The sequence below is a fragment of the Amblyomma americanum genome, chromosome 1 (genome assembly GCF_052857255.1).
Source record: "Amblyomma americanum isolate KBUSLIRL-KWMA chromosome 1, ASM5285725v1, whole genome shotgun sequence".
Classification (NCBI taxonomy): Eukaryota; Metazoa; Arthropoda; class Arachnida; order Ixodida; family Ixodidae; genus Amblyomma; species Amblyomma americanum.
Genome location: NC_135497.1, coordinates 443,438,078 through 443,464,824, shown reverse-complemented (window position 1 = coordinate 443,464,824; position 26,747 = coordinate 443,438,078). Strand labels below are relative to the sequence as shown.

The following is a 26,747-nucleotide window of genomic DNA, read 5'->3' as shown; positions in this document are numbered from 1 at the left end:
CAAAAGGCACACATTCCAGTTTACCTCCAAGTATAACTATTTCAAAGCATGTAAAGCCATTTAAAGTTTGACTATGCTGAGAAAGGCCCAGAACATTTGCTTGATTTATTTGTGTAACACCTCCAACATCTTGCACCCTTTGAAAACAAGCGAAAACAGAAGTACTTCTCCTGCCAATTTCGGCACATCACACGTGACTGGGAGCAGAAATCATACATAAAAATGTGCACATAGATGACAGAAAAGCAATACGAGGTTGACAATTCATACCAAGTAAGAGTCTCATTTCTATACACAAAAGTTCTAAACCATTTCACATTAGTACCACCAGGCATACATTTCATTTTACTGCTAAAAACCTTTTTAAAGGATGTCGAACTGTTCAGGTTTTACTAAGCTTACACAAGACATGGAACATCTTAACACACCCATTTTTTTTACACAAGCAAGGAAGGCAGTACTGCAGTTCGTCCCGTTTGGGGACACTTTTTCTGCATGCTATGCCCTAGTAAAACAATGGCTACCAGAATGAGACGTTGCGTCCGTTGGAGCCGTACAGTCGAAAGGCAGAGTTGCATAGTATGCCCTAAAGTCTATGTGATAAGTGTCCACAAGAGAAATCTACGTGGACTTCAATAAAACATTAAATAGCAACAAAACGGTGGGAGTCATCGAACGGGCAGTCCCAAGTGGCTTAGCAGTGGCTTTCCGAGCTTTCCAAGCATAGGAGTCGGTAGCCACGACTACCATGACAAATGTGTAAAAACTGGCACGTGCTATATTGGTCTTCATAGGGCTGGTTATGCAATCCAGCCTCTCGGTACGGTGACGAAGCAGACGTGCTGAGCGGTGTGTTTGCAAACATCGAGGTGTTTGCAACATCAGCTAGCCGCAGCTGTTTTCCTTGTTGCAGGTGCCTGATGGTGCATAAACTTCGTCCAAGGAGCACTTAGAGAGGCCGTTGGAGGTCTGCTGCTGCCTCACCCTTGTAAACTGAGGAATGTGAAACGAAACCACGTGGGCACACAAAGCGCACAGCCGCGAGGGAGCTCAAAACGTACCGAAACTCAGCTGGCCACCTGTTGTGCAACCAATTACAGGCTTTCTTTGGCTTACAACATTCAGGATGTCTTTTTCACCATCTTCCCTGCATGATAAAGGTGCATTAGCGTTTTCAGAACAAAACCTATACACTTCGATATTTATCAAAAACGTAACCTTCACGCACGGTTGTCAGCCTCAGTGATTTGCGACTCCTTTTTGCTTATTTCGTCATGACACTTGTACTTGCAAGACTGGCCTCTAAATAGGATGTAGGCTGTGTAGCTCTACAGGTATCTGCAATTAAAAACGACCTCTGTGTTTTCCCTCTCAAGTCACACACTAAGCCTATTTAAAAAAAATAATGGGACAGAGCAGCGCCCTGTACAAATGCCTCGCACAACTTCGGGCTCCAACAGAGCTGGTCTGAAAGATTGTAGTCAAGCAAACCGATGATGAAGCAATCTCGGAACAAGCCTATCTTCAGTAGCAGATGGTGCGTACTCTTAGTGCTTAACCACTGTATGGACAGCACTGCAAAAAACAAACAAACAAACAAACAAACAAACAAACAAACAAACGGTCTCGCCCAGCTGCTCCATCCAGCGGTGGAAACAGGCAGATTCATATAGCTTGAGTGGATGCACGAAGTGGTCGGTGAATGCCTTCTCGACAACTGATGTGGCCATAAAGTCTACTTCAGCCTGACATGTCAATGCAAGAACTGTTCTTGCGTGCGGCCCCATGCAGTGGAGCATGGATTTCGAAACGTTTACTGCAGGATATTCGTTGTGTCGACCTTTAACATCCAAGGCACACTGCACCTTTATTGAGAGCACTCTTGTAGAGCCCATTAAAAACGATAAATGTATATTAGCTTCATGAGGCATTCATGTCACGAAGTGCTTTACATATGAATACAATAAGCTTCATAAGCCAAGTGTTGCACCAAGAAGAAATGTTATTATTGTCACACTTAAGAAAAAATAGTATCGGATTGGGTGCACAGGTCTCAGGCTGTTTGCCAATGATTGCGACATATTAATAGATGATGTTATGACATCACGATGATAATTAATATAGATTATGAAGAGAGGTCCTAATACAGGCCGTTGAGGAACACCTGATGTAATGATGACAGATTAGTTATTGTTATTAGCTGTAGTGCATGCGATCACACAAAAACAATCCTTTTTAATATGTCATTCTATACATTTAGTTTACTAATTCTTAAAAGGACATTGAGGAGAAATCGAAGGTGGCTTGTATAGACAGAATACCAGGGTCTGTATTCAGAGTTTGTGTCACAATAAAAAGCGTCCTATTCTGCCGCAGCGGCCACACCTGATTAATTGCAATGCCTGCAAGATGTACGCACTCCCTGGCTTGGCAAGCCCGCCATCAAAGACTTGCAGATGCTAACCTTCGTCAGCGTCGTCGCAAGGAAGGTGAGGACAACCCTTCCCATCAAGCAGCACTGCCTTGAGTGGCTGAGAATCCCAAAAATCAGATTGTGTGTGCTTGTATCTCCGAGAACTCTGCACAAAAGAAAGGCCTTCTCGACGAGATTTACCCCTTGAAGTGAGATCCTTCTACGAGCGTCGTCAACAGCTCACAGTAGAGGACGATCTGCTACTCTACGCAGCCTGTGTTGTTGTCCCACTCACGTGAAGGAAAGAAATTTTGGGCCTTTTGCACGGAGGTGATTTTGGTCACTTTACTGACATGCAAGTTCCAATTACGCTTCACATGCCAAGTACAGATCACGCGTTTCAGAGGTGGAATGTGTGAGTACACATAAATCAAGCAACACTTCACAGCCTATTACAGAAGTTTTCGCTTTCATAAGCACATACGGCAACGATCCGAGAGCGTAGACGCATTCTACTTTGCCCTGCGTTCGATAGTAAAGAAGCTGTATCTTTGTGTCTTTAACTGTCGAGGACAGGCTGGAAATTGACGGCTTTGTTGTTGGCCTGCTCGACGCCAAGCTTTCAGAACAGCTGTGTCGCATGCCAGATCTGACTCTTGACAAAGCATTTTTGCATGCTTGCTTGCACAAGGACGCGCAGAAGGAAAGAAAGGAAAGGGCACAAGATCGGTCTCTGACTGTGCACGCAAGCACGTGCATCACAAATCCATTCCAACAGAGACACGTAAAAACATAGAAGAAGCTTTGCAACTTTTGTGGACCCGAAGCTCATGTGCATGCCTTCTGCCCTGTGCACAATGCTGTATGTAGGTTTTGCAAAAAGAAAGGACCTTATAAGAGAGTCTCCGCAAACCTGTCCGTCTCGCCAAGCAACGCTTATCTCTAAGACACTTGCACGCGATGTCTGTCCCACCAAGGCGGAAAAGACTTGACACGAAGTTTGTGCGCATGAATGTCAACAGACTTCCTCCCAAATTTAAAGTGGACCAAGGTGCAGAAGTGACTCCAGTTCCCGACACCTTTCCAGGCTTTCAGTCGCTGCTGGGCACGCTGAAGGGGACTCTCACCGGGCCAGACAACTGCCAGCTGAGGGTTGCTGGTCAATTTTTCACAATTCTCAAATGGAAGGGTTGCACTTCGAAACAGAATCTATGTCCTGCTGTCGTCGCTGTCACCACTTCTTGGTTACTCAGCATAACAGGTATTGGAGTTGTTCATTTTGCAGATGCACTTCAACATTCTCCTCAAGGAAGTCAGGGTGCATATCCCTCTCAGTTGCAAATGCAAGAAATCTGATGGCCTAGGGACTTTCGGTGCGGAATACACTATCAGACTCCAGCCGAATATCAAGCCTTTCACAATTAGCATACCTTGTAGAATTCCCAGCCTCTCTTAATGTGGTGAAGGAAGAGCTTGACATCCTTGAAAAACAAGAAGTTGTGAAAAATATCGATGAACTTACACCATGGTGTGGTAGCCTAAACGTGGTTCTCTAAAAGCTTTGGGTAGATACCGCCTCTATATGGATCTGGCGATACTCAACAAGGAAGTTCTTAGGGAATGGAATGTCTCACATACAGTTAGACGGGTTTTAGGCCATCTTGGTGATGGCAAGGCGTTCTCAAAGCTGGATGCCAGGGCTGGACTTCATGAAATCTGTCTTTTGTGAAAATTGTCACGGATTGACTAAATTCATTGTGCCTGCTGCTCATTGCTGCTACTGTTTATTATCGTTTCAAATAAAATCTGCCCCAGTATTCTTTCAAAAAGAAATGGCCAGAATATTCGAAAACCAGTCGTCAATTTGACGACATTCAGGTTTTTTTTGGGAAAGAAAGAAGAGCATGACCATAAGCTGCTGAACTTATGGATCATGTGGTAGCCCACAGCGACAATGGTCCATAATCCTCATCCGACGTCGTCTTTACCTTTGGACATCCTTTAAGGCTTTAGGCATATCACCAGCAGCACAAGATTCCCACAGTCAAAAGCTGAGGTGGACAGGATGGCGTGGACCGTCAAGGCGGACAATGTTTTCATCGCACTGCTTGTCTACCAGAAAATTCCTGGCGTCAGTGAACTAAGCACAGCACAACTTCTCATGGGCAGACGCACACCAGAGTTTCTAAGACATCAAGCAGCTTGAACCAGGCTGGCCATTTTCTAAGTCTTTTAATCTGAGCGATCAAGCTAATAGGAAAAGGAATTCACCTCAGGTACAGTGCCCACTTCAGACGTGTGGGCAAGTTCGGGTGCATGGCAGATAACCCTGCGATGGTTCTGGGACAAGTTCAACATCCCCCAGCCGTATGTAGTGGAGGACCTGAATAAAGTTCTTCAATGCTACAGGTTATTCCTCATCGAACTGTTCATTGTGCCAAAGTCCGAGGGTCCTGCCAAACGTGTTACTGGAATGAACCCGAGAGGAAGCCATCAAGGAGTGAGACTAATACAGCACGGATGCAAATAGTTCTTGGCCCAACTTCATGGCTTCACCCCCGTCACAACCTTCAAGTTTACCCTTTTGAGTGTCAAGATTTAGACAACTGATTTGGAGGCCTATAAGACTGAACTTGTGCTTGTGTAGTGCTTAACATAGAGTGCATTTTTGTTCCTTTCTTAAACAAGGGGGGATGTAGTGTGTGTTGCACTAGGTGGCCTCACTGCTTTCTCGGCTACATATGCCATGTGCAATAAAGCTTTGGGCCTTTTCCCCGCTAACCAGCACGGTGTGTGGTTCATGCTTGTGGAAGCACATCCCCTACAGTCACATCAGAAGATGCAGAAGAGCGAAAGCACAAGTGCTTCAGTCACACAGGGGGCAGGCAAAGCAATGAAGCTGGGTCACAGCGTCACTGCATCCAAAAATTCGTCCGGACACTCATTCAACCACTGGAGAGGAACTGGATGACTGCTTCATCCTTCAGATAGCAAAAAATGCAGTCAGGCCTTGCTAGAACAAAATGGTTTATGATGAAATGATATATTTATTATAGCAATGGCTTTGAACCCTCTTTGAACCAGCCATAGGAATCCACGTATCTGGCGCCAATTCTTTTACCTAGTGAACTTTTCCTACCATTGCACACTGTAGTCCATTGCGGTTGCCTAGCAGTTATGCTGCTCGGCTGCCGACTCGAATGGCGTGGGTTCGACCACGGTCGCAACGGTCGAATTTCGATGGAGGCGAAATTCTAGAGGTTCGTGTGCTGTGCGATGTCAGTGCACGTTAATGAAGCTCAGGCGGTAGAAATTTCCGGAGACCTTCACGACGGCAGCCCTCATAGCCTTAGTCGCTTTGGGACAAACCCATAGCAAACCAAACCATTGCACATTGTGTTGAAAAGCATTTGTAATACATACGGAACCTGGTATAATGGCAAAGACATTTGTGAAAGCGTATTGCAAAGTTCTGCGCATGCTATGGCTGCATGAAAAGATTCACCTTGTACTAACAGACAGCATTACACGGTTGTGAGGCACTGCTATTTTAGATAAAGATGTGGCCGCACTACACATTTAAAAGCCAGTTTGTCATTCACAGGGACACAGCTTAGAGGTTTCACAGATTCTTCATATCATTACCAACTATTTTTTCCTTTCATATAGTTCTGGCTCATCAATGCCTGGCATAATGAAGTAGGCCAACAGTTTAATGGATGTGAATAATGCTTGCCACGAGGGGTTTGTCACGAAGGTACACATTGGATATAAGTGATGCCAACAAGGAAAGCTTTCAATTAATTTAAGCCACACCAATGGCAAATTCAATGAAGTCTAAATGGAAAAATGCCTCGGTGCTGGCTAATGTCAGTGAGCACCCACTTGATGCTGCAGACTCCACAGAGCAGATGCAGCTCAGAAACACATCAGGAACAGGTCTCACTGCCACCAAGTTACTCATCAAAACCTTGCAATCCCTGCACTGCCCATTGCTGTAAGTACTGCAGGCTGTAGTGCAGGTCCTATGGCCTGCAGTACTCATAGCAGTCCCCATGCCAGTGGCCCTTGGATCCGCACTGATGGCACTGGTGGATGATATACCTGGCAGGTGCACCTGAGAACGGTGCCAGGATGCCCGCTCCATAGAATTTTGCGAGGCCCCTCACGAAGACCTCCGCCAGCTCCTCGATACCTTCGTCAGCTGACAGGTGATAGCCATCAGCGGCGAAAAGGTGCCTCTTGGGTGCCTTCATTGCATCCAGGAAGCGATGCTGAAAACAAAATGAGATACGTTGATAAATAAGGCAGCTTGAGCAAGCATGACATCCTAACAGCATAGAGCTACAATAAGTATTTCGGCTTTCTGGCACAGCTTTCCTGTAAACAATGCATAAAGAAGGCAGAAAGAATGCATCCACACAAATGCAGTGCTCAATGAGAACCAAATTACAATGCCGTAATTAATCTATGGCAGGTAACCACGCACACACACAAGGATAAGAACAGACCCGGATGTACCCCTGCGCTAGGAGTGGTTTCTGGCAAGACATTGACATATATTGATACCTTTATCGCCTCCTACTGCAGTCTTCTCAGCTTCTATAGTTTCCTACTTATGTTTTTGAGAATGATTCTGAGCCAAGGCATGAACCCACTGGAGCTACAATGTGCAACCAAGTCCTACATGGCCAGTTTTTATCCTGCTAGCATGCCACGCGAGTCTTTCATTATGACGCCACCCAGCCTGTCTAACACTACTGGCTGCAAAAAAAAGGTTTACAACACACCGCACCTTCCACGCAATAAGGGACCTTAAGGCAAGACCCGGCTTTTAAATCAGAAAAAATCGGGTAACCTCCACATTGTGGGCAAGGCTCTGGTGGTTCCCGCAACTCAGATAAAGGCCTCCGCCACCTTCTCAGGACTGCGAAAGTGGCTGAGGTTTCAGTGTATGTAGCGAAGCATAGGGCCAATATTTAGAGTTTATGAAGCATGTTTGCTTCCCTTAAAAAGCTAAAAACATCTGGCATATCGACCAGTGTATCTGCACCTAAAATCACGGCTGGAGGAAAAGGAATGTGTTCTTTATAAAATGGGGTAAAATATTTTTTCCCAGTCATTAATGTTTTGTGCATGAAAATAAAATGTGGTTTGCTGTAAGCTCATCTCCGCATTTTCTGCAAACAGGTTTCTCTTCGCTTGGCAGTAGGAAGTAATGTGTGAGATGTGCAGGTCTTGTACGAATGACGGCAGATAGCCACTTCCTCAAAACCTTTCAGGCAGGTGCAAGACTTCCATTCATCTAAAACTGGCATAGCAAAGTGAAGTTTGTTATTTGCTTCATTTTTCATTAAAGGGGATATGTGCGTTTTTATTTCCCTGCCACCAGCTTGAGCAGCGCTGACATCTGCTCTCTCGTTGCCTTTAATAACGGTATGGCTCGGCACCCAGCACAGTTTTGTTTTGTCCTTGAGCTGTGGCTATTTTATGTTGTGTATGATGTCGCTAAGACGCGGAGAGATTACATTCTTAAATTAAAGAGCCGAAAGTACACTCAGTTCACTTTCACCACTGCGCTTCCAACATAAACAAGTTTTCCAGCCATCCATATGAAAGTCCGTGGACCACTGTATTTTTCTTTGAGTACAAGAAATTCTTCTATAATCTGTTGTAGAGTGTGCTTCTTACAGAAGTTAGCGTGAAATCGCAGATTGCTGGCAAATTGTACCATGCAGGAAGTGCGTCTCGTCTTTGAGCAATGCCGGGAAGCGAGTATAATATGCCGAGATTTTTGCATATCTCTTCAAAACATAAGAGCAGTGACCTGCTAGCTTGCGGTGTTGAACAGTATAGCATTCAAGCGATGCCTTCGTCGGTTCGAAGAGGCTGAGAGCTGCCCGACATGCAGCCCGATCACGTTTTCACGCCTGAAGTGATCAAATTGTGGTTTTAAAATGTTCTTTGAACCTTTAGCCTTATGCTAGTGTCACCTTCCCACTCCTTTACAACCATATCAGCCAAAACACTGGCTATCTGAGCCAAACCCCCAGAAGCAGCAGCCGTTGGGACGAGGCAGGAGCTCAGTGGTCGGGAGGCATGCAATGGCAGCGTGACCACGTGATCAAAGATGCCTCCATGACATGGCACTGTAAATAGTGTATAGGCAGCCAATTTCAAATTGATAAGCAATGTGGTTGGAATGTCACTTTGCTGCTTGCTTAAGAGATTTTTGTTTCCTTTGGTCCGAGCTACAGTCTGCTCCGGACCGCAGCGGTGGCCTAGTGGATGAGCATCCACCTCGCATGCGGGAGGAACGGGGTTCGATCCCCAGTGTCGCCTGGTACCCACCGGTGATACAATGGGTACAAGCTTTCCCCTGCTTGGTGCTCGGCTTATTCATGGTGAAATGCTTGGGAAATGGGTCTTTGACTCCACATTGAGCAAACGAAAATACCTTGTGCCATGGCGCTCTTTGGCCGCAGATGCCCTTGCACCATAAACATTCACTCTCATCATGATCAGTCTGCTCTGTCTGCCAGTGCATCAGTCATTGCCACCTTGACTTTGCAAAGGGAAAAAACTATGTCACTGGCACATGCAACCCCGCATATTTTGTAACTCGCTCTTTGCTGCTTTCATTAACAACGTGTATAATTTCCCAGGAGCACACACCATGGTGTTTGGATGTCTTTTCTCCTCTGTTTGCACGAGTTGTCACATTTAGTGCCACAGACTTTGCTCTTGGTGTGAATGACAGGTATGATTTTGGTGGTCTAGAAGGTCACTCACTCACTTCTGTTCATTCCTTTGATCATGGTATTTCTTCTTAAAAAAAGATGTCGCATTTCTTGCAAGTGTGCGCTGATGTTAGAACTTACAAAACCGTGGCCAATGCATATGCAAAGCGTTATTTTTCTGAAATTTTTTTTCTGAGCCACCTGTCGCGGTGGCTCAGTGGTTAGGACGCTCGGCTACTGATCTGGAGTTCCCAGGTTCGAACCCGACCGCGGCGGCTGCGTTTTTATGGAGGCAAAACGCTAAGGCGCCGGTGTGCTGTGCGATGTCAGTGCACGTTAAAGATCCCCAGGTGGTCGAAATTATTCCGTAGCCCTCCACCTCTTTCTTCCTTTCCTCTTTCACTCCCTCCTTTATCCCTTCCCTTACGGCGCTGGGCGGTTAAGGTGTGCTCTGATATATGAGACAGATACTGCGCCATTTCCTTTCCCCAAAAACCAATTATTATTGTTATTATTCTGAAATTAGCTTTGGATCCGGACACACAGACACACAACAGCTTGCGTTTTGCCATGCTATGATACTTAGCTGGAATCTGTGAGCTGCGAAAAGGTGGCCAAGGTAGCTGACTAAACACTGGAGTGTGTGCAGTACATTAAAAACAGCGGCATGTTACTTGCTCCTCAACCCGGTATGGAAAGCGCACACGTCAATACTATGTACCTGCCTCATTCAATAGTTTGCCACCTAGTGTATTTCGCATGAATAGTAAATAGACCCTGAAAAAAATTTTGCAGTCTGTCTCTGCATTGCTTCCTGCCCATTATTTCATCTGATGTAATTGTCTTAATTTCAAATTACTGTCATCCCTCTTAATGGCATAACAGTTGTGTCAATATTTGTCTCTCTGTGTTGCTGACTTTTTGTTTCCAAATTCATTAAGTCTTTTATTTTTCTTTGCTTTACCATTGCTCACTATCTGCCAGACACTGCCACTCATGCCATTTGAGGCTTTAGTAGGCATGATTTATGCTGTATGAAAAGTGACATGAAAGTGGCGCCCGCCCGAAATCAGCTCACAAGACTAGCCAATCACAGCAGCATTTGCGAAGGAAGTTTTTTTTAGCATGGTTTCAGCGAAGAAGCTGCCAATGCTCGCTTCATCTGAGCTATAGCTCGGTGAAATAGTTAAGCGAAAACTTGGTGGGCACAATAGAGCCAGGAAGGTCATTTAGGCTATTTATTATTAACTATTATGGTTGTGGGAGACTAAACTCACTTCTTGTCAAAGTTTTGCAACACTCACAGCATCCCTTAGAAATACAATATATTACTAGAAGATTTTTCATTAGTACTGTAGTCATACTTCATGCTGCTGGGTCTTAAAAACGGGGAGTTAGTATAGTTACACTTCTTCAATGCCGTGAGGCGAATGAACAAGGTGACGAGTGACAGGCGATTGTGTCGCGGGGCACATCACCAAAGAACATTAGTTCATGCAATTACTGCTTAAGAGTTTGGCAAGTGTGTCTGGTATACTGCAACTCCTCCAGTGCAGCAAGCAATAATTAGAATGCTTTCAAGAGTATGCCAGCCACCTGGAAATTGGACTTGGAAGAATAGCTGCATTGCAGTATCTGTGGGTACACACCTCAATTCGCGGACGCTCTCTGAAAAAAACAAAGGTCGATTGACGCAGGAAAGTTCAGGTTCTGAGAAAAGCAAAGGGACTGTGTCACTGTCCGCTCGCTTTCACTTCTATCAAAACAGTTCGCAAATTCACGGTCACATGCAGGAGTTAACTTTTTCTACATGACTGATTGTTTCCCCACGCACAAATATTGTTGCAAGGCACCACTATATTTGTCGCATCTTGTACTTACAGTCGTCAGCACACCCATTTAAAGCGCTACAACGCCACCGTGTACCACAAAAAAAGTGAAAGTTTAGAACCTGTACTCGGTTGTCAATATTATGCTGGTGCTAGACCGAAGGCGCACTGGCACGCTGTGCGTCCTGTCGACTGCACTGTACCAGTTATAGAACAGCTGAGCCAATATTTCACTTTTACGGTTCCTCGGCAAACCGCTCCAGCGACCGCCAGGCTTGCTGACTGTACTTGCCTCGCACACTGTTAAGACAAGCATGAATCGGTACTCACGTCTGGGTTCAAGATGCCCACACACGGCATCCGCTTCAGCGCAGCCGTCAAATTGCGGTTAAGCAAGCGCCGACTTGCCTCGGCGTCCGTCGAGGCAAAACACCGCGGCAACACTTTTGCCACAAGCACGACAGGTGCCACGTCGCGGAGCAGAAGCAGGACAAGGGCCTGTGATACGAAAAGATGTATGATAATTCCGTACTGAAATCGACAGCAATTGGAAGTTCTCAGCAATTACGTACTACCTTGCAGTTAACGCATATCGCTTGCGGACTGGCATTAGGCCTCGCAAGGTCATTACCTCCTACATAAAGGATAACAAAATCTGCGGGCTTGAGATTAAGGCGCCGCACAGCGCTTGCGAGGTGCACGGCGTCGTAGCCCCCGAAGCTAAACGTACAGGTCTCAACCGACGGGCATAAACGTAGGCGACTTCTGCACAATCGGTTGAGTTGGCTGTCGCCGACAGGTACGCCCCGCATAGCCATTGCTAAACTGAAATAACGCAACCAATGCGGCTTAGGGACTGTCAAGCTCTAGGTTCAATAAGTTGAGCAGCTAAAAACGCTAGGCTCAACGCGCTACAGACACTAGAGGGCTGGTGTACCTAGGGTGTTCCGCAGAGGTTAGTCGCGTCCGGGGTTGATGGCCTCCCCTTTATCGGGTTCGCCGTGAGACGATGCACGATGGACTAGACAAGACGACAAAAGGAAGAGGGCAAAGCTGCCTTTCCGAAATTAACCGTGACTTACAGGTGCCTATAGCTGTGTTTGGATTCCAGGGAAGTAGCAGCCGACCTCCTAATCCCCCTCGACCATTCCCGCGGGGCTCCGCGTGCCATGTCACTGTGTGTGGTGAAAAGAGCAGTGTGCAGAGTTTAAATGAAAGTAGTATGAAGCTATACAAAGAAGCCGATTACAGACAGCTAGAGGAATTTCAAGAGAATGCTGTGTGATGCTAGTTATCTCAGTAAAAACTAATGTAGTCAACTATTATTTCGTATTTTTTTACCCAACAGACATGAAATGTCTGAAGATGAATGTGTACCAAACACATCAGTGCATCAGTTGGGATGCCTGAAAAAAGTTGTGCCAACATATAAATGCCCATGTCGTGAGAATTAAGGAAAATAAAAACATTTTTTTTGTTTGTGCTCACACACCTGCTACAAACATATTTATGCGTAGTGATTTAAATGACTCTGTAGGAAGCTTTTTGTGTAAAAAGTACAGTATGGCAGAAAGGAATCTTTAGGAAATGCACTGGGTAGAAATAGCCATACCAATTCCATGTCATCGTTCAATAAATGTAACAAATACCGTGCAAAGAAGCTTGCTGCATAGTATAGTTGCAAGTTACTGGTTGCAGACCGCTCTGCAGTCACTGGACTGTGACTGTGTATGCACTGCATGACAGTGCGTGGATTACAGAACAGTTAGCCAACACAGAGATGCTTGTTCATATCGTTTACCACAGATATAAACATCATCAATGAAACAGGATGCTATGTGTAACTTTTTGACATGTTCCTTTTTGGCAGCCTCTAAAAATGTTTCCGTATAAATGAGCTAGCTTGGTTTTCAGCAATATAACCACGGGACTGCTGTAACTTGCCACATTTTCAAATTTTGTGGAAATCATTGCATGTGAAGGGTCACAACCATATCCTGTTTCTTGAAGGTCCCGTTGCTTTGTTGGCAATGCTTTGACAGCCATGACCAGCTTTCCGCATTCATGTGCTCAGGGTATGCCCATTACGTGCATGCCTTTCTACCTATTAATGGCTTACAATGCAAACAGACAAAAAAACAGAGCACAAGTACAGACAGTGTTTGTAGTCCGCACTCTACTTCATCTCAGTAAATATGGCACATACCCACGCGGGGGGATTGGCCAAGGTACAGTGGAGATTGCCAATGAAGTATTTGCACGAGGCAAAAAAAAGACGTGAGGCGGCGGTGTAGAAGACTGAATCAATATAAAAATAGGAAAATTCTATTAAATTTAAGAAATATGAATTACCAGGAATAGAATCAAGCATTTTGGACATGAGACAGAATTTTGTATACAGCTAACAAGGTAAGTTATACTTATGTAATCATAAAGGTAGCCACAAACACTACTTAACGGGAATTCCTTGGCGCTCGCACCGAACTAGAGAAGAACTGGAAGAGACAGAGGGAGTCCTAACCTCGAACGAGGGACCTCCAAATACTGCTTTCCTTGAACTGCGAACCACCGGCAAGAGAGGAGAAAATGATCTAATGTTTCAACTTGCCCACATGAGACACATAGGTTTGTCGCAGTGAACCCGCATTTGCGTAAGTACAAATTTAAGTGAAGAATTTTGCATCGCAGAAGTGTCATGGACACTTCACAACACCTTGATTTACACCACCGGACATTCCATGGGTACTTTAAGTGGTGGAAATTCGTGGTATTGAGCAACGGATCACTCAAGCTGGCTGCAATATTTTGGAAAAGCTGGAAACGTGAAGTTTCCAACAGAATGAGGTGAGGGACGGGATAGTTTACAGGAGCGCTTAGAGCTAACCTTGCCAATAAATCAGTCACCTCGTTAAAATAGACACCCGAGTGCCTGCTGGTACCCGGACAAAGCGGATCTCACGTACTGTGCACGGAACAAAAAACCTAAGCGATCGATTCAATAAAGATTTTCCGGAATTTTGGAGAGAGACTAGAACTGAAAGGCAGTCTGCAAGAATAAGAACCCGTGCTACATGCCTGGGAAGTTTGAGAAAAGCCAAACCAATAGCCAAAAGCTCTACGAAGAATATAGGAGTATAACCAGGGATACGGACGGAATAGCTCCAAGCCAGATCTTGCGATTATATCCCAATCGCCGCCTTCTCACAGCTGCCGGAGGCATCACTGGATAGAACAGTAAGATGAAGAAAATTCTGTAGGTGTTCAGAAAGAAGACCGTTTAGGATATTTGCGGGCATATGTTTCGCATGGGACGGGCAAATATGGTCGTAATAGAAGACGGGGTTAGCCTGCGTATCAGCAACTAGTGGCAAGGAGATCAGATCAACCTGCAGCGGATCTTGCGTGAACCTAACTTGCGGAAGCTGATAGCGTGGCCAGTGCCTCTTCTTCTTCTCCCCAGTGCCTCCCATGCCTACTGTCTTTTTCTTCCATGAATCATGACAGCATTCCGGCTCAACCCTTTCTCCATGCTTACACAGACATTTCTCACAATTAGCCTGAAAGCCGGCCGTAGTATGGAATGAGTTTAGGGAAAATTACCTTTTTAGTCGTTTTATCTGCACAGCTTAGAAGTATGTGAAAGGTACTTTGGCTGTGAGTGATTTGCTCTCTTTCTCTCTCATAGTCTTTTTGCGAACTGAAGTGGTGAAATATATATTAACTTCTTCATTACATATTGTGCCATCATTGTCGCAATAACGAAAATTGGGCACATAGTAAATATCTGCAAGCATTGAGGATTTGTCTTTAAACTCGGACATCATTATGGATGGAAACAATACAAAATAGAAGAAAAAGTATAGTGCAGCACATATATGATTGAAAGTGAAAGACGAATGTTGTTGATATTGTTAGCCTATCAAAAGATGGCACATACCACCACTGGGCGATCGGCGAAGGATGCGTTGGCTATTCATCTGTAGTCAATTAATAAAAAAGAAAACCACGGGGGAACGCAACACTGGCGGATGTGCTGAATTTCAGGAACAAACCGTGCAACAAGTAACAAAAATATTCCTAAATCAGATTTTACATTGCATAATGAACCATGACTGTACCAAAGCAATGAGACATAAGTGAAGCATTTCATTCCTTTCGTGACATAAATGAGTTATGAGGTTTGTTGAAGAATTTAAAAAGTGATTTTTCATGGCAGCCAGCATGGGTCATTTCAAATTATATCTCAAGATTACAATCACATCTGATATAGATGACACGCATGCTATGAAAGCAAGATAGCTTTTTTCCCTTTTTGTATGAGAAATGCACAGGCAGTTTCAAGGCTTGCTTCACAATTTAATTTCTGACGTATACACAAAGGCATGTGTTCCACCACAACCCAAACTACTTAAGTTGGTAAATCATGTTCATTACCTGGGTGTTATTAATAGCAAACATATACTAATGCTGCTAATCTTATAGAACAAACAGCGGTTTTATGAAGACGTTAAGTAATACGTGATACTGTTGTGTCCTTCAGGTTATGAACTGTGCGGCAGTTTCAGTTTCTCTTCTCTTATTTTCAAATTCAGTTCTCTTACTTTCAGTTTCTCTTCTTCAGAGTTTCAGTTTCAGTCACATGCATGTTGCTTGACACCGCGTATACGTGACGCAGGAAAAGTAGGGGGGGGGTCGGAGGAAACTTGGCGTCAGCATGACATTGCTCGCTCCGGTGTGTCATTCGATCTTGCATCTACAATACAACAACGTGCCGACGAGGTAATCCTTTACTATGAGTTTCACGGGATCTTACGCCCCCTCGTACATTCCTGAAAACCCCGGATCAGCCACCAATACCATGGAGCCAGTGGAAGGCACTGTTTTCTACCTACTTAGAGGCGTCTGGCGCCTGAGTTTCCTGCATCCCGGCGCAAATCTATATATGCTTCTGCATTCGCGCGGCGTCGGAGGTCAGCGTCGTTCCGGAACGCCTCCCGCCACGAGCGCAATTTTAAAACGAAGGAGACCTCAATTAAGTGAAGTTACGAAACGCGAAGATGCGTCGAAGGTGCCTCCGCCCGCCTTCCGTCGCGGAGACAAAAAGAGGGCTCCTTCCTAAAAATTGAGAGGGAGGGGAGAGTAACAGAAAGAAAATGGGGAACGAAGGCGCGAAATCGCCCAAGTGTGCATTATTGCAATGGGTTACTGCCCTATATGGAGCATCACGCTCTATTATCTACAAAGCAGGAAAAAATAAAGAAATAAAATATATAAAAAATATCAAAAGTTGAGGGGGGAATAGGCAATATGCTTTGCTGTCACAACTGTTTTCTCTGGTCATGACCATGAAAGAATGGCAGGGGGAGGAGAAGGGCGGCATGTGGAAGCAAGCACGCAAATTGGCATGACCTCAGGCGATGCAGTCGGGGTGCTGTGAATTTCAGTAGGGCTAGGACTGTGACCTCTGAAGTGTGGAGAGAGTACCGGGGTTCTCATTCATACCTGCCAAGTACTAAACTTATATATAAAACATGATTGTCTTTGCTCACGCTCACGGGTATTTTGGAGGCCACTCTGTAGCAGCGTAACTTTTAGTTTGTGAAACTCGTGACCTTCCTGGGAAAGGTGTTTCGACAGGGGGAGGAGAGGAAGAGATCTGGTGTGCGCGCGGTGGCTGTTGAATCTAATTCGGAAGGAATTCTCGGTTTGGCCAATGTATTGCATCTGACAATCGCCACACTCGAGCATGCATACTACGTTACTACTGTCACAGTTCAAGTTTTCACGGATGGAGTGTTTGAAGTTAGAGTGTGTGCTTTGAGCTAGTGTTGTTGTCCGCATGTGCTGGCAAACTCGACAGCGATTCTTCCTGCAAGGTAGGCAAACCACAGGCTTTCCATTATTGACAGTAGAGTGAACTACATAATTCTGTATGTTTTTTGGTAGTCTGTAGGTAACCCGTAGAACTGTTGGAAAAATTTTTGACAGTCGATCGTTTTGTTCGATTACGTTGAAATGTTTTTTTTAGAGTTTTGTTGACATTAGGAAGGTTGTTTGCGAAGGTTAAGACGAGATTAGAGCGGTGTTCATTTGCGGTTGCTGATGGGGGATCCCAAAACATTTTATTACGATCTGTTGCTTCCGCTTTCGTAACGGCATCATCAATAATAGAGGCCGGATAGCATTGGTCCCTCAGAACCTCCCGCATACGGCTAGAATTTTCTTCGAAGTCTTCTGGTTGTGAGCAGATCCGTTTGAATCTGATGGCTTGGGAATATGGAATTGAAGTTTTGCAGTGGCGTGGGTGGCAGCTCTTGTAATGAAAGTACTGTTGCCTATCCGTGGGCTTTCTATAGACACTGGTGATTAAGGTACCCTTCTCTATTCGAATTGAGACGTCCAAGAAATTAATTTGACTGGTGGAGTAAGGGTGTGTGAAACAGATGTTTGGATGTACGTTGTTAAATGCTGAAACAAACCGGATGAATTGGTCCTCTGTTTTCGTCCATACCATGAATATGTTGTCTAGGAAGCGTTTGTAAAAAGCCGTTTTTGTTGGGTATGAGCGGATAAACTCCGATTCAATTCTATGCATATATATGTAGGCATAGTTTGGCGCCATTTTCGTTCCCATAGCGGTACCACTCGTTTGTAGGTAAAAGGAGTTGTTGAATTCAAAAAAGTGGAGCTTGAGGACAAGATCAGTAAGTGCAGCGATGGTACTTTGGCTAGGAGCATCAGCGTTTTTGTGTTTTCCATAGAATGCGACCAGAGCTCGGATGCCATCATCATGCGGTATGTTGGTGTACAGAGACACTACATCAAGGGTAACTAAATATATATATGTAAAGTTGGGAGACGCTTCATTTAGACTGATTTATTTTGAGTCGACGTTTCGGACAGAGCCTGTCCTTTCTCAAGCGTGAAGTTACAGCGATCTTCCTCCCGTTCTTGAGGAGTTGTAATTTGCACACATGTCCGCCACATGAAAATAGCAGCAAGCAATCGGGTGCTGGAAAGAAGATCTACACAAAAGAAAAATACTAGAAAAGAGAGAAAGAGTAATAAATAGGAAAACGCGCTGTCGCACCCTGTCCACCGAGAAGCCGCTGGGAGCGTGCAGAAAAAAAAAGAGAAAGAAAAAAAGGAAAACGAGGAGCGGGAGGGGAGAATGGTCGCCCCTCAAGGCAGAGCGGCGGCGAGTACAGAAACAGACGGTGGCGGATTCGCGGAGATGCGTGTGCTCGCGTGCCGCTGGCCAAAACGAGTAAAAAAAAAACAGAATAAAGCGCAGACATGGCAGGACACTTCCCTGGAGCCTTGTGGGCAGGAGTAGTCAATGCGGAATCAGCGGCGCAGTTAGCTTAAGTAGAGACACGTGCACTGTGCATGCAAACACAAACACACATAATAAAAATAAAAAAGGCGACAAAGCAACGGAGTTCGGTAAAGTGTCGTGGGGGGGGGGGCGGTGGGTAAACGTGAATGGCGGGAGCATTTAGGCAAGGGTTGTTCAACTGCACCCCGCTCGGCAAAGTGGTCGAACTTGGTGGGGTGGAGGTAAAGATGCGCTTTTTTATCCCGCGCACGCTTTCACAAACGTGGGTAATTCCGAGAAAACTCTAGAGAAAATGTGTCTGTCCCCAACCGGACATGACGTCAATAAAAGTCACGTGACCATGACGTTACAGGCGTGACCTCACTTTTTTGGACCAATCAGCGTTTCCAGCCTACCGACCCGCAAACGCTTGTGTCCCCTCCCCCGTTGGCGGCGGCCGCTGGACCAAAACCGGAAATTGCGTCGCCGCCAGCACTCTCGAAGGCATGACGTGTTCGCAGCCGCCCTCACTTTGGGAGGGATAACATCGCCCGTGTAAATAGCTCTTTACATGGATGCCGCCCCGTACCGCCGCTACCCAGCCCACACCCTTGCAGTCACTGACAACTCTCTCCTACCCACTCTTACTGCCTCAGTCTACACTTCGGCCTCTGGAGACGCCGAGGAGGCAGATATTGCGCTTGCCATCACACAAACCTCCGCGGAATATTTTTTCAATGACTCCAAGACTGCACTCTACAGCTACGCGGTTGGACGGCTGGCAATCCCGGCCATCGCCAACTTACGTTCTGGCACCGTCTCGTCTCGTCCCATAAAATCATCTGGCTGCCCGCTCCAGTGGCTCATCCTGGCAACGAGGAGACTAGTTACATCGCTCGCGAATCGACTGACAGAGCAAGCCCTCGCCCGCCTAGCATGAATACGCGCGGCGCGCTCCTCAGTACTATGATATTTGCACTACCGCCTCTCTCGGCTCACTTTCCCCTCTCTGCCACCAACGCTTGTGGCGCCACCTTTTGGAGCACTCATGGCTTTCGGGGTCCCGCAGGGCTTCAATAAGCTCATTATGTCATACGACGATATCCACAGCATGGCTAGGAGATTTCCCCCTTCCCCGTCACCTGTGCGGTTCGGCAGGGTTGTCTCCCCTCGCCAACGTTGTTTGCGCTATTGAATATGAGGGGTTCGGAGTCGTTCTTGACGGGACCACAGGTCAGGAACGACGCTTGCTCCGAACACCGCCACCATCACCAGGAATGGACTGCCGACGAGATAAAGGAGTTGGATGATGTAAGGAAGGTTACAAGAGGGTTTATTTACATTATTTACGTAGATAGAGGTCAAAAAGAACACTCCGAAGAGAGGTTCTTAAAAGGAGGCTCAAGGAGCCTCAAAACGGAGCATGATCGAGCGTGATTAAGGGGGCACACAAATAGAGCACGCTTTTCACTGCACTCGCTGTCCAGTTTTATACTGTTCTCCGTCCCTAGATTCCCCAGGTTGAGGACGTCTGCACCAGGGTGGGAGTGGCCTATCTTGCATTATCACGTACCACCGCACACATGGACACACCCTCGGACGTGTCGAGCCAGGGAGAGAGGAGGATGCCCTGGTGTCTACGTCGACGGTGGAGGGAGATGATCTCGTAGCCAGCCGAAAGATTCCGCGCACCGCCAACACCTGTTCTTCAGATGTCAGTCGACGCCCCGGACAAGAACGCACGGTCGGGTCCAGTAGGCCAAAGTGTTATTTCGTTTCTGGCGACGCCTGTGAAGGCTGGCAGACGACGACCGCTAATCCGCCGCCGTTTTCCCACGCAGACCGTCTTCTACCGGGAATGAGGCCGCATTAGTTCCCTCAGCTTAGTCACGGTCATTTGGGAAGAATTGTGGCCGCTGGCGCGCTGCGGCGGCCTCTCCGTTTCGCCCGGAGTCCGCCTGGGCGACGCTTTTCGGGGTACTCGGGTCGGGAACGTGGGAGCGATTCTTATCGCTTGGCTCGGGACCATACCGAAGAAGCTTAGTGCTGGCTTGCAGCAGGTGAGCCTTGCTGACGATGCTGCCAATACAGACGGGTGAGCGCCCGAATGTAAAAGCGCTGAGCATAGAGCTTTATCTCAGAGCCATAATACGGCATCCTGGCTGTCATGGGCTTGCAGTGGGGCTGTTAATGTGAGGGCTTTTGCTGACGCCCGACCCTGGGAAATAAATTTAAGTCGCATTAGTGGTGATCATTGGGTAAATAATGTTGATTAGCGGGCGCGATTACGGTAATTCCATGTGATAATCCAACACTAGGTGCTTCGATGTTCTAGGAGCAGATCACTCATGCATACCATGGAGGGGCATGACAAGCTGAAAAAATGAATATTGGTTTTGTGGAAAGAAAAGAACGCAGTAACTGTCACACATTTTGGTGGACAGCCGAACCGTGCTGTAAGGGAAGGGGTAAAGGAGGGATTGAAAGAAGAAAGGAAAAAAGGAGTGCTATAGGCTCCGCAGAGTCAAGTTTGGTCACGATCCTTGCGCCACCTAGCGCCGCTCCAGTGAGTCTGTGGGCCGGCTGAATGGAAGCACCGCCGCCGCGCTCAGCTGCACCGGCTGCACGCTTTCAGTCGCGTTGCAACGATGGCAAGCAGTAGTAGTGGCGGTGGCCTCGGCAAAAAAAAATGCGAAAAGAAAAAGCAGTTGTCGGTACTGTTGCGTGAAGGATTGCCATAGCCGCGAAGGACAGTTTGGCATTAAGCTGTACAGATTTCCAGGTAGGCCGTACGAAAGAGATCGACGAAAGAAGTGGATCACGGCAGTGCGGGAATCAAGTAAGTTCTTTGTCGCATTTAACACCAGTCTTAGCGTCTTTTTAACATAGTACGTTTAGCAGTTTCATACTGCGAGTGGTAATTTTAAATGTGAACGCCTCGCCGCGCTCCGGGCGGTGAAGTTTGCGGAAATTTTGTTCGAACCTCGTGCATATGTACCTACGCATACGTGTCATTCTCATCGCGGATATATCGCCGCACTTAACTTTCTATGGCGTTTGTCCGCGCTGCATTTCTTCGATTGTACTTCTTTAGTCGCGCCTACGTACAAACTTCCTCACATGTATGTACATACTGCACTTGCATAGGAACGTTCGCACGGCGCACCGGGTTGGGTACGGAAGAAGTTATCGTGCATGCACATTCGCTAGGAGTGCGGTTGGCTCATGTGTCAAAGCTATTTTGGGCCCTGCAAATGGCGAAAAGTGTGGCAAACATGATAGAGCGTGCCGGTAGAACTTTTATGCGGTGTACGCAGACCACTGCTCCGTAGTGTAAACAACTTGTGTTCTGTAAAATTGCAGGCCAATTAGGGAAACATTATGCATGTATTGCCTGCCTCCGCCCTCTGTGGGTTGAGGATTTTGTGGTGTAAACAATGCTGTGTCGTCTTTTTCAGCCTGGCCGACGGTTCCGAGTGGGTGACGAATGAGAGGACAAGAATATGCTCTAAGCATTTCGTCAATGGAGAGAAGAGTAGGATCGCATCGCATCCAGGGTACTACCCAACCATATTACCGGATGCATACAGGGTCAGCCACGTCGATGCTACTAAGCAGCTTGCACGATATGAAAGGTATGAAATGTCTTTTAGCACTGTGAACCACCTATAAGAATTCAATATTTGAACTACTGTGTGCAATTCTAAGTTCAATTAGTCTGCAGAATTTGAAAGCAGCTGGTAATTTTCATTATATAACGATCAGAAGAAAGACCACAAGGAGAATATGAAATTTCGAATGTTTCATATGCTTCAGGTTGCATAGGAGGAGGAGGGCTAGGGCATCGTCTGCCTCAGTAATGCCAAAGCAGGCATCTGCCACTGTTAGCGAAAAAGACACGGCATCAATCACTGAAGAAGACACCTCTGAAACGGATCCCCTGAATCAAGAGCCATCCAACCTGGAGGTACTTTGCATGGCTGTTGACGCTGCACAAAAAGACGAGGTAAGCAACCGGGATGGGCATGGAACAATGACGCTGCCATTCTTTATTTTGATGCAAAGCCGTCTCTGTGTACATGTTACATGCAGAGTGTAAGTGTGAAATTTCAGCAGTTTACTGCCTGCTCTCGTTACTGTGAATTAAAGTGTTTAACCTCTAATTTATGTATATGCATCTCACTGCAGTGCAGGTGACATAGCTGTCCAGTTTTATGACTGATACCTGTTTTTTCTTTTCTACGCAGTCTTGCCAAACCGACAACATTGCAAGATGTTCCATCACATTTTCGGTGTTCCTGTGTTCGGCACGAGGCAATAAGGCGTGCACTCAAGTCAACCACAAAATTGTTTGCGACGCGGAAGTACAGTGCAAGACTGCAGTGGTTTCCCACCAGTCTGGTAGAGACAGCAGGACAGCTTGCCTCACAGGATACGACAGTGTCCAAGCATGTGCAGCTGCCATGAAGGATCTATGTGGCGTGTCCCCCGACATATATGCCCTCCTGCTTAGCATAATGCCCCGTTCTGCTGAGCGAACTTGTGATGTGCCAATAACCGATAGGCTTGTGCTGTTTTTGATGGAGCTTAATCTTGGGATCACTTACTCATCTCTTGCAGTGCTTTTCTGCGTGTCCAGGACACAGCCTCTCGTCATTTTAAGAGTGTTCTTAAAACACTTAGCATTGCCACGCAGAAGTGGATATATCGCCCTCCTGATCATGTCATTAGGCAGACAATGCCAAATTGCCTTAAAGTTCACTACCAGGACTGCTCGATGATAATTGATTGTACAGAAGTCCGTACAGAACAACCGTACACTGTACAGCAACAGCGTGTGCTGTATTTACATTACAAAGGAGGATATACTCTGAAATTTCTTGTTGGAATCACGCCATGTGGTGCAGGCTACTTCTGCTCAAAGGCATACGGAGGCAGGTGTTCAGATTCCTTTATTACAGTGGATTCTGGGTTTCTAGACCTAGTGCAACCAGGCGATGTTGTGATGGCCGATAAGAGGTTTCGGGTATAAAGGCAGGCCTTGAAGAGGTGCGGGCTGTATTAGTGATGCCCCCATTTTTGCAAGGTCAGGACAAATTTTCTGAAAGTGAGGTGCATGAGACGTACCAAATTGCACAGGTGCGAATTCATGTGGAAAAAATTATCCAGCGCATAAAGATGTTCAACATCCTCAACACACGCATACCCACAGAGCTGATTGCAGATGAGCGACGTATTTCATGTCTGCTGCGTCTTGGCAAATCTCCAGCCGCCTATTATAAGCTCCGAACAGTGAGGTTTGAAGTGCTGCACCATCTACAATCAGCAGACCTACGCTATATTCTCATTTCCACACATCTTTTTATTCAAACGAAAGGTTAATCACACTCTCGTGGACTTGACAAGGGCGGGGAGCAGCCACATAAAGTAAAAGTCCTCCAGTGCTCGCACAGTGGAACATAGGAAGTCATCGTCTTTCTCTACAATGATGGTGATGTTTTGTTGTTCTGAATAAACAAAAAAAAACATTCATTGAGATTACACACATATATTAACAGTTGCACCTGTGTGTAATATCGGTGACTTGCTAGGAGCGTCAATTTGCCATTCTTGTACTTAATGTACGGCACAAATGTAACCTCCTGCTCTACATCAATGATGTCGCTGTTCCGTCCTGAAAACGGGCACTTTATCTCTAAAAGGCAAACACCCTTTGCCGGTTCAAAGAGCCCATCAGGGCTTGCGCAAAGCCACGGCTGGGCTGTATGGACCACAAGTCCAGTCAGGAAAAAGAAATAATATTTTTCTGAAGCAAATGAAAATTGAAAAAGTACTTTTCTGAAGCGTATGTCCCACAAGTACACAATTAATATAAAGAATGCAAATGCAGACATGAAAGTGCAATGGTCATGTGCAAATATGAAAGCAATGAGGCTACCAAATGTGAAATCACAAATTTTTAAGTCAAGCAGGTTGTACACATGTAGCTTACCTCTAACACATCTGCACAAACTTTCTCCTCAAAGTTCTTGCGTGCCACTGGCTCCATTTTCATGCCTGAAAAGTAACTTTCAGTCAGCCCAACGTGCGATGTTGTGATATTGGAAAACGTACCATATGATGTGGCCTCAGAGCAAAACCCTCGACGATGCAGAATTTTCTTCAAGAGGTCTTGAGGAGGCTTCCTTGTTCTCAGTATCATGTGTGCTTGCGAACAAGTTATTCTTAATCTTCTTTCTCTGTGCCACCTGTTATAAATTTTAACAGGATAATTAGGAGATACGTTACATTGCAACTCTCCAAGGTGACATATGAACAAGGAGGTGAAGCACCTACCTGTGATTATTAACCTGCCCCTTTGTCAGTGCACATAGGTGCAGAGCACTTAAGCATTTTATGTTCTTGGTGTAGTACGCTGCAACTTCTGCTGGCATTTCTTCTTCGTACTCCTTTTTTTAATTAATATTTTTGGAAACTTTGCTGTTACCATTAAAGAGTGCAGAGCCTTATTTGGTTCTTGCAAAAGACTCCAGAGTTTTTCTATTTCTTCTTCAAGTACTACTTTATGATATCTTGCAAGACTGTCTTGCATGCACTTTCATCATTTTCATTTTGTGCTTTCAAAATTCTAGACATTGGACATTGAATGTCGGGGAAGTGCTTTATCAGAAAGCTTGGGTCCAACGGGTTGGGAGGCTCTCCACCACCAACATGTGGGTGCTTGTTAGCTGAAAGAAAATATGCATGTGCATTAGCTGAAATAAAGCTGGGGCATGCTTTGTGGAAACAGACTGAAAAGCACAAGCATTATTGTCTTCTACCACTGCGTAACAAGCAATAAGTTTCTGAACTAATGCCGAAATGTCGGGCAATACATAATAAAAATAGGCACTACATTTAACTTCCATTACTTCAGCAGTGAAATGCAATGCTTACCACCAAAAAGTTCTTCAATCGACGCTTTATCGTCCACACGGGCCTTTTTCGATGGTCTTCCCCACCTCTGCCTCTCAGATGTGCAGGAGATGTCGTCGTGCATGTTGACATGCAGCGCGACAGCCGCGCAGTGTTTGCAAGACCCTGCAGCGCCGTACCTGCAACTGCAAAGTCCAGCTTGCAGTTCGCGGTCATTCTTGTTTATCTGCGGTGAACACAATGTAAATGCAACAGTTTACACAAACTATGACCGCCAAACTAGCCACCCAACAACAAGAGAACGTTCGCACGTGATGCCCGCATATTTTGATTAATTACGTTCCCACCGCGCAATACCTTTACAAACCCTCCTAAGAGACTTGAAAAACTCCACTATGTAAGGCAATCATATTCCTGAGAAGCGATGTTGCTTATTCGTGCACATGATAATGTCGCTGAAACAAGCCTCACGGAGATTTGAAAAGCGGTTCGCGTATCCACATGCTACGAACGATACAAAACGTGCACCGCCGAAAGTGGGGTCCGTATTCAGCAGTGGCTGTTGCCACGTTAAAAATGCCACAACTTTACTCACGTGCAAAGAAACGTCGTAAACTTGTTTCCCTTGTTGAGAGCGGCACTTCGCCCGCACGTTCACGCCGTCAACTTCCGTCACAAAGGAAACGTGTCCAGCGTCGTACAACTTCTTCCCGCTCGTCAGAGAGGCGGGATGAAAATATTCTTCTGTACCCTTAATGGGCCTAAACCCCGCTAAAACCACCTGGGACATAGCAGAGGATCGTGCCGACCGTGGACGCAACACGAAAGCGGACGCTGGCCGTGCACACGAAGGCGAAAAGAGCAAGTGGGCACCTTGCGCCTTGCCACCCCCGCCGGCTCAGTAAGGCGGAATCTGCCACGGCGGCGCTGAGCGCGGCGCTGCTCCGTAGCGCCCTCTGACCAGTGTACGGAGCCTATATTGGAGGTCTACGGAATAATAATTTCGACCACGTGTGGATCTTTAACGTGCACTTACATCGCCCATCACAAGGGCGCTTCTTGCGTTTCTCTTCCATTGAAAAGCGGCCGCCGCGGTCGGGTTTGAATCCGAGTATTCTGACTTAGTAAACCAGCGCCTTAACCACTGAGCCACGGCGGCGGGTCAAGACAGCCAGTTCCAATCAGACATTTGGCGGAAAAATCAGAGGAACATTAGACACTCATAGTAGAACACATAGCAGGCACCTAAAGACTATCGCATTTTTATTCCTTAATATTTTGTTTAAGAAGTTTTCCAACTAATAACGCGATTGCTTTAGGCCTAGTTCACAAGAAAATCCGCGTCGTCGTTGTCGGTGTCTGCGTTGTGACGTCACAATCACGGATGGGCAAGGCTCTGGCAGGTAGCCATCAGAGAGCAACCTAGGAGGCAGGTGGGCCACATAATTCAGGTGGGGGCAGTGCGCTGAAAGTCGAAAGCATGCCTTGAGTTGCATGCTTGAGATGCACAGGCAGCTTTGATTGGCGATATT

General features: G+C 46.1%; 2 long non-coding RNA genes and 1 pseudogene across 3 annotated transcripts; 1 reads left to right on the top strand and 2 right to left on the bottom strand.

Annotated features, from left to right (window-relative positions):
• Nucleotides 1–1,600: 1,600 nt before the first annotated feature.
• On the bottom strand, nucleotides 1,601–11,432 carry LOC144104092 (uncharacterized). Of its 2 annotated transcripts, XR_013308434.1 has the most exons (3): nucleotides 11,313–11,432; nucleotides 6,518–6,687; nucleotides 1,601–1,745 (listed from the first exon to the last, which is right to left on the bottom strand). It is a non-coding gene; the product is annotated as an uncharacterized LOC144104092 (long non-coding RNA). The 2 variants fall into 2 exon arrangements; XR_013308432.1 differs by lacking the exon at nucleotides 1,601–1,745 and having other exon boundaries at nucleotides 5,954–6,687.
• Nucleotides 11,433–22,159: 10,727 nt separating this feature from the next.
• Nucleotides 22,160–23,596, top strand: LOC144125521 (uncharacterized; annotated as a pseudogene).
• Nucleotides 23,597–24,921: 1,325 nt separating this feature from the next.
• Nucleotides 24,922–26,053, bottom strand: LOC144104087 (uncharacterized). The gene is made up of 3 exons (XR_013308431.1): nucleotides 25,811–26,053; nucleotides 25,237–25,441; nucleotides 24,922–25,028 (listed from the first exon to the last, which is right to left on the bottom strand). It is a non-coding gene; the product is annotated as an uncharacterized LOC144104087 (long non-coding RNA).
• Between the last annotated feature and the right edge of the window lie 694 nt (nucleotides 26,054–26,747).